Below are 14,632 nucleotides of genomic sequence, written 5' to 3'. Positions count from 1 at the left end.
ACTCATTTGAAAAGACCCTGATGCTGGGAAAGATTGAGGGCAGGAGAAGGGGATGACAGAGGATGAGATGGTTGGAGATCATTGACTCAATGAACATGAGTTTGAGTAAACTCTGGGAGTTGGTGATGGACAGGGAGGCCTGGTGTGCTGCAGTCCATGGGGTCACAAAGAGTCAGACACGACTGAGCGACTGAACTTAACTGAACTGGGCTATGTCTCCTTCAAGGTTTGCTTTGGTATAGATTTTCTCTCTCTCTTGTTTACCAGGTAATGACTGTTGAAACAGCACAAATGTGAAAGCAAGCACAGTTAAAGGTTTTGCTGGTGCCACATCTACTCACATCCTGTGGGTTGAAGAAACTCACATGGTCAAGCCCAACTTTAATAAAACAATACCATATTTTATTATAGGTTAAATAATTATTGTGGGATGGTAAGATGATATATAGTGACAGAATAACAATCTAAAATATCATACTCCTTATCTAGGATTCTCTCAGCTAGAAACATTATGGTTTGGTTCTGAATTCTCATGGCGTTTTGTTTGTGAATAGCACTTTCTTGTTTGTACTGTTAAAATATTAATTTGTTAAACCAGAAAATGGTTCCTTATCTTTGACAACAATGACATTGTACTCTCCAGTGTAACAGATTCAAGTGTATAGTAAAAATGCTATGTATTTAAACTTTCTCTAAGTATATTTTTGAAATAAAAATGGCATTCCATTTCTGTACAATTATAGCATATTTGTAGGTAAATCCTTAGTGAAACTTGTAGAGATATTTTCTTTTTTGTGTTTCTTTTTACATTCTGTTCAACCACATTGGCTAAGATGCTACTGAGAATGGAAATCCGTGGAAGTCGAGATGCACTGAAGTTCACTCAGAAAGGAACGTATATAATTCAGTGCTCTATCATTAGTTTCCTCTGTTTAAGAAGTTCTAAAACTCGTTTCTAGACAGATGAATAAGATATTTTAGGGATGGCTTTCTTCCTTTATTAGCCTACTTTTAAAGTAGCTTTATTAAGCAGCAGTCTGTCTAGTTTTTTTTTTTTTTTTTGTATGAAAGCAGTTTCTAAAATAAATAATTTATTGCATGAATTGTAGAAAGTTGATTTTATGTGGGGGAATGATTTCATTGAAGGTTTTTTAAAAAAATTATTTATTTATGGCTATGCTGGGTCTTTGTTGCTGTGGAGGTTTCTTTCTCTAGTCGTAGCAAGTGGGGGCTACTCTCTAGTTGTGGGGTGCAGTATTCTCATTGCATTGGCTTCTCTTGTTATGTGCCATCGGTTGTAGGGTGCGCAGACTTGAATAGTTGCGGACCATGGGCTCAGTAGTTGTGGCTACTGGGCTCTAGAGAATAAGCTCAACAGTGGCGGCGCACTGGCTCTGTTGCTCTGCGGCATGTGGGATCTTCCCAGCTCAGGGATTGAACCGTGTCTCCTGAATTGGCAGATGGACTCTTTACCACTGAGCCACCAGGGAAGCCCTGTTTTTGTTTTTGTTTTAATATTTACAAAGTTGTGTGATTTAGACTAATTCCAGAAAAATGATGTATTTGCTTACTTTAAGAAGCCAAACAAAATGATCTGTTATGAGAAATATGGCATAGTAATATATTGTGGCCACCTTGATTGTGCAGTAGAATAAGGGTAACAAAACGTATTTTCTCTAGATAACTGGAAACAGTGCCCTCTTGAAAAAAACAGTTTGTTCTGGTGATTTCTGTACATTTATTGTTTGGCTGAAGACTCAAGGAAGAATTTGGATAAGTTTTCCTGTCTGACGGAGAGAGAGATGAATCCAAACAAAGGAGAAGGTGCAGAGTAGAAGCACAGAGACGCAGGTCACCCCACTGGGACACCACAACATGAAGGGCCCCTTAGGCAGAGCATCACCTTTAAACGTAACAAACCATGATCAGATTCATTGACCAAGTTGGTTAAGAGATGGGTAAGAATACAGTGAATTCATAATTTATTATTCTGCTTTAACTTAAAAGACATAAGGTGTATTTAATGTCAATGTTTTGATAGTAGACTAAGCCTTTTACTTTAAGGACAGACCCAGGTTTGGAACTCAGAATCCTCTTTTCTCGCTTCCTTCCCACAGGATGAATATATGTTCTTATTTCTTCTCCCTGTAAAAGAGACAGCTGGTCTGCACCTTGCTTTTTGCATTTACTACTGCTTGGAGATCTTTCCATATCAGTACAAAGAGAGTTGCTTTATACATTTTATAAATGTATGAAGGGTAAGTCGTGTCCAACTCTTTGGAACCCCATGGACTATATAGTCCATGGAGTTCTCCAAGCCAGAATACTGGAGTGGGTAGCTTTTCCTTTCTCCAGGGGATCTTCCCAACCCAGGGATAGAACCCAGATCTCCTGCTTTGCAGGCAGATTCTTTACCAACTAAGCTATGAGGGAAGAAGTATCATATTCCATTGACTGGCTTTGCCATTATGATGCGCATTGGGAGGCTTTCTAATTTTCTATTATTACAAGCAAAGTTGTGTGATCTTAGAAACATGTCATATTGCATGTACACAATTATATATGTAGGATAAGTTCCCAGGAGTGGGATTGCTGCATCAGAGAGCACATGCATTAGGAATTTTTACAGCCACTGCAGGCTTGCTCTTGAAGGTATTGTGCCTATGTTCTCCACTTTGCTTAGACAGTATATTATCAAACTGAAAGTTTTGTCAGGCTGAGGGTGGGAAAACTTGTTGAAATCTCAATGTGGTTTTAATGAGCATTTCTCTTATTAGGAGAGGAAGTATGTGTAATGGTTAAGAGCACCTACTCTGCAGCCCAGCTGTTCAAGGTTAAATTTGGGCTCCACTCCTTACCAGCTCTGAGAAATTGGGCAAATTTTTTACCTTCTCAGTGCCTCCATTTCCTATGCTTCTATTGAAAAGCATATTAACTACCTTATAGAGTTGCTTTCATAATTAAATACATTAACATGTGTAGATAGCTAGACTGTTACCTGGCACAAGGTTCGGTTCAGTTCAGTTCAGTCACTCAGTTGTGTCCAACTCTTTGTGACCCCATGAACTGCAGCATGCCAGGCCTCCCTGTCCATCACCAACTCCCGGAGTTCATTCAAATTCATGTCTATCGAGTCAGTGATGCCATCCAGCCATCTCATCCTCTGTCTTCCCCTTCTCCTCCTGCCCCCAATCCCTCCCAGCTTCAGAGTCTTTTCCAATGAGTCAACTCTTCACATGAGGTGGCCAAAGTACTGGAGTTTCAGCTTGAGCATCATTCCTTCCAAAGAACACCCAGGACTGATCTCCTTTAGAATGGACTGGTTGGATCTCCTTGCAGTCCAAGGGACTCTCAAGAGTCTTCTCCAACACCACAGTTCAAAAGCATCAATTCTTCAGCACTCAGCTTTCTTCACAGTCCAGCTCTCATACCCATACATGACCACTGAAAAAACCATAGCCTTGACTGACTAGACGGACCTTTGTTGGCAAAGTAATGTCTCTGCTTTTCAATATGCTGTCTAGGTTGGTCATAACTTTCCTTCCAAGGAGTAAAGCGTCTTTTAATTTCATGGCTGCAGTCACCATCTGCAGTGATTTTGGAGCCCCCAAAAATAAAGTCTGCCACTGTTTCCACTGTTTCCCCACCCATTTGACATGAAGTGATGGGATCAGATGCCATGATCTTCGTTTTCTGAATGTTGAGCTTTAAGCCAACTTTTTCACTCTCCTCTTTCACTTTCATCTTCACTTTCTGCCATAAGGGTGGTGTCATCTGCATATCTGAGGTTATTGATATTTCTCCCGGCAATCTTGATACCAGCTTGTGCTTCTTCCAGCCCAGTGTTTCTCATGAGGTACTCTGCATAGAAGTTAAATAAGCAGGGTGATAATATACAGTCTTGATGTACTCCTTTTCCTATTTGGAACCAGTCTGTTGTTCCATGTCTAGTTCTAACTGTTGCTTCCTGACCTGCATATAGGTTTCTCACAAGGCAGGTTAGGTGGTCTGGTATTCCCATCTCTTTCAGAATTTTCCACAGTTTATTGTGATCCACACAGATAAAGGCTTTGGCATAGTCAATAAAGCAGAAATAGATGTTTTTATGGAACTCTCTTGCTTTTTCAATGATCCAGCAGATGTTGGCAATTTGATCTCTGGTTCCTCTGCCTTTTCTAAAACCAGCTTGAACAATTGGAAGTTCACGGTTCACGTATTACTGAAGACTGGCTTGGAGAATTTTGAACATTACTTTACTAGTGTGTGAGATGAGTGCAATTGTGCAGTAGTTTGAGCATTCTTTGGCATTGCCTTTCTTTGGGATTGGAATGAATACTGACCTTTTCCAGTTCTGTGGCCACTGCTGAGTTTTCCAAATTTGTTGGTATATTGAGTGCAGCATTTTCACAACATCATCTTTCAGGATTTGAAATAGCTCCACCCACTAGCTTTGTTCGTAGTGATGCTTCCTAAGGCTCACTTGACTTCACATTTTAGGATGTCTGGCTCTAGGTGAGTGATCACACCATCATGATTATCTCGGTTGTGAAGATATTTTTTGTACAGTTCTTCTGTATATTCTTGCCACCTCTTGTTAGGCTGTTATTATTGTTGCTATTATTGTTAGTGGAGTTGAATATATCTATATGTTTGAGCAAATTTTCTTCCTTTTCTATGAATTTTAATCCTTTCCTCTTATTGTTATTTGCTAGTCTTTCTCTTATAGATTTTTATGAGCTTTTAACATGTTAAATTTAGCCCTTTATATACAATCTGCAAATATTTTTGCATATTCTGTTGCTTATCTTTTATTTTCATCTATATTTTATCAGGCTCACTTTTAAAAAATTTACTTAACTTATTTTATTTTGAGAATAATTACTTTGTATTATTATGATGGTTTTTTGCCATAAATCAACATGAATCAGTCACAGGTATACATGTGACCCCCTCATCTGTCAGGCTCGCTTTTGACATTTATGTGGTTGAATTTATCAGTCTTTTCTTCTGTGGTTTTAGGATTTTGTCTCATAGTTAGAGAAGCTTTTTCCACTTTCAGGTTATAAAGCAGTTCTCCACAGGGTTTTTCTCTAAACTTTTATGATTTCATTTTTTTTTTTTTACATTTAAATCTAATCCATTTGGAATTTATACTGGTATATGGTTACAGAAAATATTTTAATTTGATTTTATCAAAGATATTTCCCCAAGCATTGGTTTTTAAGCAACAACAACAAACACTTTTCACACACAGAGTGCATCTTATGTAATATAATTGAAACTGAAAAATCACAATTGCCAGTGTAAGAGATTTATGTAGATTTGAGAAGAACTGCCCCCCCCCCACCCCCAAAATATCTGCCTCCATGTTGCAGTGATGGATAAGGGTATGCATCACATCTCACAGTCAGGGAGAATACTTTGAAGTAAAGAATACTGAAATAGGGACTTCCCTGGTGGTCCATTGCTTAAGACTTCACCTTTCAATGCAGGAGATGCAGGTTCAATCTCTGCTCAGGGAATTAAGATTTCTTATGCCTGTGGCTAAAAACCAAAACATTAAACAGAAACAATATTGTAACACATTCAGTAAAGACTTTAAAAATGGTTCACATTAAAAAAAAAATAAAGAATACTGAGATAAACAAACAAACAGATTAAACCAGGGCCACCCTGTCTCACTAAATTCGTGAATTGAATGGAACCTTGAACTGGTACTTCTAAACGCTGGCCTCCGTCACAGACCTTCTTTGCCAATCAACTTCTTTCCTTTCCTAAATGCTTTTCCTTTGGATCTTCCTTGGGACATCTAATCACAGTGGTGGGATTTTAATCCTCTCCGTGGAAGTCAATGAAGAGTCCATCTTTTCACTTTCTCTATTTTAATTACAAAGTAATCCAAAGAGAAGTTTGGAAGGGGTAATAAAGCTGACTGTGCTAGTGAACTCTGCTTTTCTGGTTTCCAGGGCATTTGAAATACTGCAGTTTGAGGAAGGAGCTGGCTGTGTCCTCCAAGCTGACCATGGCTGTTATAGCACCCACAAAAATCTGTTAGATCAGAAAATTATGGAATGCGGAGGGTGGCAAACTCTGCTGCTGTAAAAGCATTCCTAAACTTCACAGTCTTTTTGGGCCCGAGGGGAGAACGTGGCTTCTCCTATGTGGGAGGCCACCCTGAGGGTCATCTATCCCTCTTACAAGTTGCTAGGGAATGAAAAAATGAATAAATTTAACAAAAGTATATTTGTTGCTTTGTTACTTCTAACTACAAGGTATGCTTATTAATTAAGATATATTCTATAAGCAACCTAAAGAGCTGTGTCACGGTACCTTCTAGTCAATCCTCATATTTATTGAGCCAGTAGTTCTCAACCTCGACTCTAGACCAAACCTAAGGCACTTGGCCTGGCTCCAGACCTAGAGATTCTGATGTGCTGCCAGGGTTGAGAACCAGCGCATTAATCTTCATTTTATTTTATTTTTGTGTGAAGTCCCATAGTGGCGGACAGAAAGCAGAGTTTCTTAAAATGAAGTCTTTGGTCCACCTGGATCAGAAGCACCTCCAAGGTACTTAGAGACTTCACCCAAGGTTTCCCAAGGCAGAATCTCTGGATGTAGAGGCCAGAAGTCTGCATTCATAAGCGTCCCAGGTGATTCTGATGTTCGCTAAATTTTGAGAAATATGCTTTCCTGGTGGCTCAGTGGTAAAGAATCTGCCTGCCAGTGTAGAAGACACAGGTTCAATCTCTGATCTGGGAAGATCTCTTGGAGAAGGAAATGGCAACCTGCATCAGTATTCTTCCCTGGAAATCCCCATGGACAGAGGATCCTGGTGGACTCTAGTCCATGGGGTCACAGAGTTAGACACAGCTTAGCGATTAAACAATAACAACAAAGTTTGAGAACTGATGTGAAAGTAAGACCTGGAATATTTGAAACTAAAAATATCCAATGAATTTTATTAGTGTGGAGATAGAAAAGAAATTTTGTATCTCTCTTTCTCTGGACAAGTTTTAGAGGATCTACTTTATAAGAAATTTGAAAATAAATGTAAATATAAATATGAATTTTAGTAGCAAAAATGTACATCTAGGAGAGAATAATAGAAATCTCATTGGGTGGCTTATAAAGATATTTGATAGCTATCTTAGAATGGGGCTTGAAAAAATCTAAATAGCATACCTGTATTTTACATGTTTTAAAATTCAGTTGATTTACAAATTTGAAAGATTTTTTTTTTAGTGACTTGAGCAAAGCTCACTTACTATTAAATGCAAGCTGAACACCAGCAAAAATCCACCCATAATCAGTCATGCAGTTAGTGATTTTATTTCTACAGTGTTATATTTTTTAAGTCGGAACTCTTAAAAGTTAGAGTAAATGAAAATGTGATCTGTATTATTATTCCTATCCAGAAAGAGATGTGGGGTAAAGCAAAATACATGAACACGTTCACCTCCTAAAAGATAATTTCATAAAGAATAAATAAAAAGTTATTTAAACCAGGAAACAATCATGTTATCGATGGAAACTATTGATATAATTTAGGTGCCTTTCACTCCAAGGAGTACCTGATATTGAAATGTCCAACAACTGGAAGCACCATTGAGATGGAAGCCATCAGTAGGACCTCTGCAGAGTGGTAGTTAGTTAATAAGCACATGGGTCTAGAATTGGAGTCATTTGGGTTCAAGGCTAGATTTTTTTTTGCTGTGCTTTATGGCAGGGGTCCTCAGGGATCTAATGCCTGATGATCTGAGGTGGAGCTGATGTAATAAAAATAGAAATAAAGTGTGCAATCGGACTTTCCTGGTTGCTAGGTTGGTAAAGAATCTGCCTGTGATATGGGAGACCTGGGTTCGATTCCTGGGTTGGGAAGATCCCCTGGAGAAGGGAATGGCTACCCACTTCAGTATTCTGCCCTGGAGAATTCCATGGACAGAGGAGCCTGGCAGGCTACAGTCCATGGGGTCGCAAAGAGTGGCAAACGACTAAGTGACTTTCACTTTCACAAAGCGCACAATAAATGTAGTGCACTTGAACCATCCTGAAACCATCCCTTCGAACTCCGATTCATGGAAAAATTGTCTTCCACGAAACTGGTCGCTGGTGCCAAAAAGGATGGGGACCGCTGCTTTATAGGAAGACTGGGGTCGTCACTAACCTTCAGCAAACACTGACTGTCATTTGTTATAGAAGCCGTATTCCTAATATCAGTTTAGCGCCAAGGCTCATGTAGTGTGTGTGTGTATTCCAACAATGGTACTGTTAGTCAGGTTTTCCTGAGAAACAGAACCAGTAGGAGGTTTATTGTAAGGACTTGGCTTCCTTGATTATGGAGCCTGAGAAGTCACAGGGGTGAGTTTCAGTCTCAAGTCCTGAGTCTGAAGGCCTGAGAAACCAGGGGAACCAATGGTGTTAATCCTAGTCTGAGGAATGAAAAGATAATAGATATCTCAGCCTAACAGTGAGGCAGTAAAAAGGGGCAGATTTCTCCTTCCTTCACTTGTATTCTAATCAGGTCCCCAATGGATTAAATGATGTTCACCCATTTTGGGGACATTCCTAAGGCCACTGATTCAAATGCTAATCTCATCTGGAAACACCCCCATAGACACCTCCAGAAATAATGTTTAATCTGGGCACTGTGGCCAGTTGACACAGAAAATAACCATCACAGCATCAAGGATAACTTTGTGAAAGAATGCATTTCAATATTCCAAGTATGTAGACCTCGAGGATAGATCTGTATGCTGGCCTCCCATCTTTATTTAGGAGCACTGAAGGCTGTCTTTTTCCCCTTTGAACACTATTTGTTTATTTAAACTGTTTAACTGTCTTTAGAGATTTAGTAAGACCAGGACTCTATGCTAGTCACCGAGCATATAGGAATGAATCCTGACCTCAAGCAGTATATATTCTTGTTGGAAAGAAATACATATATAGAAGCAATTGTAATTCAATGTCTGAAGTGCTATGATGAAGGTAATAGTTAACTGCATACCAGATTTATTACACAAAAAAGGCGTTATTATAATGGTGAGGGTGAGGGCAGAACCAACTATTCAGTATCATAAAAATGCTCTCTACCCTTGGAAGCTAGTAATGACATGTAATCAGCTATTAATAAATAAAGACAAGTGGGTAAGTTTAACCAGATGCTTTTAAAAAGAGGCAAGATTATTGAAGAGCTCTTGACTAGGGGTTTAAAAGTCTTGGTGGTTGTCAAGGCTGCTTGCTACTGTCTGAGTTAAACCAATTTCTTTATCACTATGCTGGATGGTCCTTAACTGTAAAGTTTTAAATTCTAAGTTATAATCTATGATTATATCAAATAACAAGTATTGCCAGATAAAAATACAGTGTGTTCAGCTAAATTTTAATGTCAGATTAAACAACAGATTTTTTTTTTTTTGGTATAAGTACATTCCAAATGTTTCATGGGACATACTTATACTGAAAAATTATTCATTGTTTATCTGACATTAAAATTTAATCAGGCATCCTATATTTTTATTTGTTAAATCTGGCAATCCTGTAAGAAATCTTGAGTGAATTAGAATTACTAAAGTTTAGACCTGCATGGTATCTGGTCCCATCACTTCATGGGAAATAGAGGGGGAAACAATGGAAACAGTGTCAAGACTTTATTTTGGGGGGCTGCAAAATCACTGCAGATGGTGACTGCAGCCATGAAATTAAAAGACGCTTTACTCCTTGGAAGGAAAGTTATGACCAACCTAGACAGCATATTGAAAAGCAGAGACATTACTTTGCCAACCAATGTCCGTCTAGTCAAGGCTATGGTTTTTCCAGTGGTCATGTATGGGTGTGAGTTGGACTGTGAAGACAGCTGAGTGCCAAAGAATTGATGCTTTTGGAGAAGCATCAATTGTGTTGGAGAAGACTCTTGAGAGTCCCTTGGACTGCAAGGAGATCCAACCAGTCCATTCTAAAGGAGATCAGTCCTGGGTGTTCATTGGAAGGGCTGATGCTCAAGCTGAAACTCCAGTACTTTGGCCACCTCATGTGAAGAGTTGACTCACTGGAAAAGACCCTGATGCTGGGGAGGGATTGGGGGCAGGAGGAGAAGGGGACGACCAAGGATGAGATGGCTGGATGGCATCGCCGACTCAATGGATGTGAGTTTGAGTGAACTCTGGGAGTTGGTGATGGACAGGGAGGCCTGGCATACTGCAGTTCATGGGGTTGCAAAGAGTTGGACATGACTGAGTAACTGAACTGAACTGAGACCTGCCAGTGTGGGTACTGAGAACTGAGAAGCCTTTTAGTTTCTTGTCCTGTAAAAGTAATATGTGGAGCATGAGAAAAATAATGAGAACAAAAAGGATCTGAAAAGCAGGCAGAAGAAAAGATGTATATAGACTAGGAAGCATCATGGCTCATGCATCTGTCCTTCTAGCGTTCAACAAGTACTTTTTGTCTTATCTAGTCTGGATGGAATATCATAAGGGGAAAGAAATACTTTGGTGTTGCATATTTTGACGATCCCAAAGATGAAAGTTTTTTTGCGAGCTGTGTCATAAGAATCTTTTGGTTTTTCTGGGTTCAGATTTTACAAAAACTTATCAAGCATCTAGTATATATCAGGTACTATCGAGGTACTTTGCCATGCTTGTCTCATAAAATGAGGGCTTCCCAGATGGCTCAGATGGTAAAGAATCTGCCTGCAATGCAGGAGACCTGGGTTCAATCCCTGGGTCTGGAAGATCCCCTGGAAAAGGAAATGGCAATCCACTCCAGTATTCTTGCTTGGGAAATCCCATGGACAGAGGAGCCTGGAGGGCAACAGATCATGGGGTCGCAAAGAGTAAGATACAGCTGAGCAATTCACACTTTCTCATAAAATGAAGGATAGTGTTAGTAGGTCTTAGAATTAACAGAGCTTCTCTGAGTCTGAAAATTCTGGTATGAAAACAGACTAGATACAGTGGTGGCTGTTGCTCTGCTTACATGTACCTAACACTTCCCCTGTAAATCCACAGTTCACCATCATTTGAGCCTGAGAATTATGAGAAAGACTTCTGTAGCTGAAACAGTTGAGTGCACATTATTTTCAGTTTCCAGAAAACTTGACTTACAAGCTCAGTTTTTTCAAACTCCATGCAAATCTACAATACTCTGTTAGTGGACCATTTTCTTGACTTTGTATAGCTGTGGCAGTATTGCTACTGTATTTCTGAGTGTTCATTTCCCCCAAGGAGCATGCTGCTTCCACTACAAAGCCCAGAATTGTTTTGACATCCAGCATGTACAAATTCAGGTTTTTCTTCCTTTTCTTTACATTGAAGGAGTATAAAATATGGCCCAGTTTATGCTTTCAATCATCTAAATTTGTCCAGGCATGATAGAGGACGCCGTACAATTTTCTTTTGGTAGTTAGAGCTTTACTGACATAATTGCAGCCCAATCACATATAGGATAACTAGTACAATATGTACATATTTAATTCAAAGTTTCCTGGAGGATTTCAGGCAAATAATGACCATGTTTTAAGTCATCTCAAAAAAGAAACAAAAACAGACTCAAAAGTGAAAGTGCTTTTTCATCATCTGGGCAAGGTTGCTCTAGGCAAGTGTGTTTATTCCTTCGTTTGTCATCCTTCCCCTGCCCCCGCCCCCCGACACTCTCCTTTTATGCTAGACTTTGCTTTATATTCTAGACTATTCTCTTCCTTCTATCCCACCACCCACGTTTAATATACTATCTTCTTAAAGTCATTTCAAGTGATGTGTAGTTTAATATGATAAGTTTATTCTAGTATGCTAATAAAACTTAATGGCTGGCTGAGTTATTACTCCATATGACATATTTACATTTTAGTGGTGACCTTTTATGGATTAACACCAAGTTGAGGCCAAGATGGGAAGGTAAGCATGAATTGGAATGGTTAGAGATTAAGGGGGCATTTTTTGGCACAAAATATTTCAGCCCTCATCAAATCACATCACTTAGACCTCTATATGGATTACATTTGGGTCTGACTTAAAATGTAAAAATTCTGAGTGTTCAGCTAAGATGAGGAATCCATGTTGCTTGTAGACATCTTTACTCTTTACAATAGAAAATAAAGACATTATAAAACTCGCTGTGTGTGTATAAAAACCCTTATGCTGTAGTGAAGTGGTAATAAAATGCAGAATATAGATAATTCCCCTTCATTTGGATCACAGACTTGATTGAAGCAAAAATACAAAAATATCAAGATTGAAGAAGAGACCTTTATTTATTGTTAAGTAGATACTTGACAGGACTTCCCAGGTGGCAGCTAGTGGTACAGAACCCACCTGTCAATGCAGGAGACATAAGAGATGCGGGTTCGATCCCTGGGTCAGGAAGATCCCTTGGAGGAAGGCATGGCAACCCGCTCCAGTGTTCTTGCCTGGAGAATCCCATGGACAGAGAAGCCTGGTGAGCTATATATAGTTCATGGGGTTGCAAAGAGTCAGACACAAATAAAGTGACATTGCGCGCACAGCACAGCCGCTTGACAGCTTACCCAGAGTAGAAACCAACTCCAGGCAGGCAGTTTCTTCTTTTTTACTAAATGCATACACTGGACTCCTCCAGCAGATAGAAAGATTCCAAAAGTAGATACACTGGGACACCACTGGAAAATTAGGAGTGAAAGGACAAAGCAGAGTCTGAAACATGGTGGAAAAGGCGAGAGGGATCTTATTTTTAGATTTATTTATTTAGCTGCATCAGACCTTAGTTGTGGCACCTACCAGCAATTGAACCTTCATCCCCTGCCTTGAAAGGTGGTTTCTTAACCACTGGACCACCAGGGAACTCCTGGGGAGAGGGATCTTTGAGAGGGGGTGAAAAATCCAGAAGACTCATTCTGGAAATAGCACAAGAAGTTGTCTCCTTGCTATTAGGTATTGTGGTAGCTTAAGTTGTAAACCAAGTCCGGTTTCTATTTTCCTCATGTATGGAGGTCAGTCTTTCGAATTAGGTTGTTTCTATGCATGTTTGTTTGCTGGCAACATATGTAATCTTTTTTTCCTTTCAAGATGGTTACAGTGGATAAGAACAAATATGTTAATATTTTCACATTTATCTTACATTCACACCTCTCCCCTGAGTTATATATTCATCCATTCAGATGCTTCCTGGGCATTCTTTGCATATGGAGAGATATTCAACTTGCCTGAAATGAACATACCTCTTTGTGTATCTCTGTTCCATTCCCATTCACCTTGAGAGTTTTCTTTTATTGCTCCCCTGCCAATTCCTCATTTTTAAATCCAATCAGTTAAATCCTGCTAATTTTATTACTTTCAGAGTAATTCTCAATCCTTACTGTCAAGCCCATCATAATTACCACCACCCAGTTTTAAAAGATTCACTCCTTAAAGTTCCTTGACTGGATTATATCAGTAATTGCCATTAATCCATCTGTCTTCATTCTTGCTCCTTTTATATGTGGTGTGTATAACCAGAATAATTGATTTAAAAGACAATTTTAAGTAATTAGCCTCCAATTAAAATAAATAAATTTATATTAAAAAAAAGGACAATTTTACTAAAACTACAGTAAAAATCCCAAGGTCCTTGGCATAGGGTGGTATTCATGGCCTGACCATCTCAAGCTCTCTGCAACACCTCATCTCACCTCTCACCCTATTTTTTTTTTTAACTTTATTTTACTTTACAAAACTGTATTGGTTTTGCCATACATCAACATGAATCTGCCACGGATGTACACGTGTTCCCAATCCTGAACCCCCCTCCCACATCCCTCCTCATACCATCTCTCTGGGTCATCCCAGTGCACCAGCCCCAAGCATCCTGTATCCTGCATTGAACCTAGACTGGTGATTAGTTTCTTATATGATATTATACATATTTCAATGCCATTCTCCCAAAGCATCCCACCTTCTCTCTCTCCCAGAGTTCAAAAGGCTGTTCTATACATCTGTGTCTCTTTTGCTGTCTCACATATAGGGTTATCGTTACCATCTTTCTAAATTCCACATATATGTGTTAGTATACTGTATTGGTGTTTTTCTTTTTGGCTTACTTCACTCTGTATAATCGGCTCCAGTTTCATCCACCTCATTAGAACTGATTCAAATGTATTCTTTTTAATGGCTGAGTAATACTCCATTGTGTATACATACCATAGCTTTCTTATCCATTCATCTGCTGATGGACATCTAGGTTGTTTCCATGTTCTGGCTATTATAAACAGTGCTGCGATGAACATTGGGGTACACGTGTCTCTTTCAATTCTGGTTTCCTCGGTGTGTATGCCCAGCAGTGGGATTGCTGTCACCCTATGTTTTATAAGTTTAAAATAATTGATTGAGTTAGATTACCCATTCATAAATCTATTAGAGTCATATCAATCTATATTTAAATAATTTGTTGAGCTTTTACAGCCTTCAACTCACCCTTTTTCCTGAAAACCAGAAAATAATCAAGCACAAAATCTTTGGTCTCCCAGTGGACAGGGACAGAATCTCATTTATTTTCATATGCTCAGCATCACATCATGGGTCTCACCAGGCCCTGGAATCAGACTGCCTTCAGTGTCTCTCTATCAATTAGGGATAGCATCTCTGGTGGCTCAGATGGTAAAGAGTCTCCCTGCAATGCAGGATAC

Source organism: Capricornis sumatraensis, chromosome 11, assembly GCF_032405125.1.
Source record: "Capricornis sumatraensis isolate serow.1 chromosome 11, serow.2, whole genome shotgun sequence".
NCBI classification, from domain to species: Eukaryota; Metazoa; Chordata; class Mammalia; order Artiodactyla; family Bovidae; genus Capricornis; species Capricornis sumatraensis.
Note: the sequence above shows the minus strand (reverse complement) of the source record.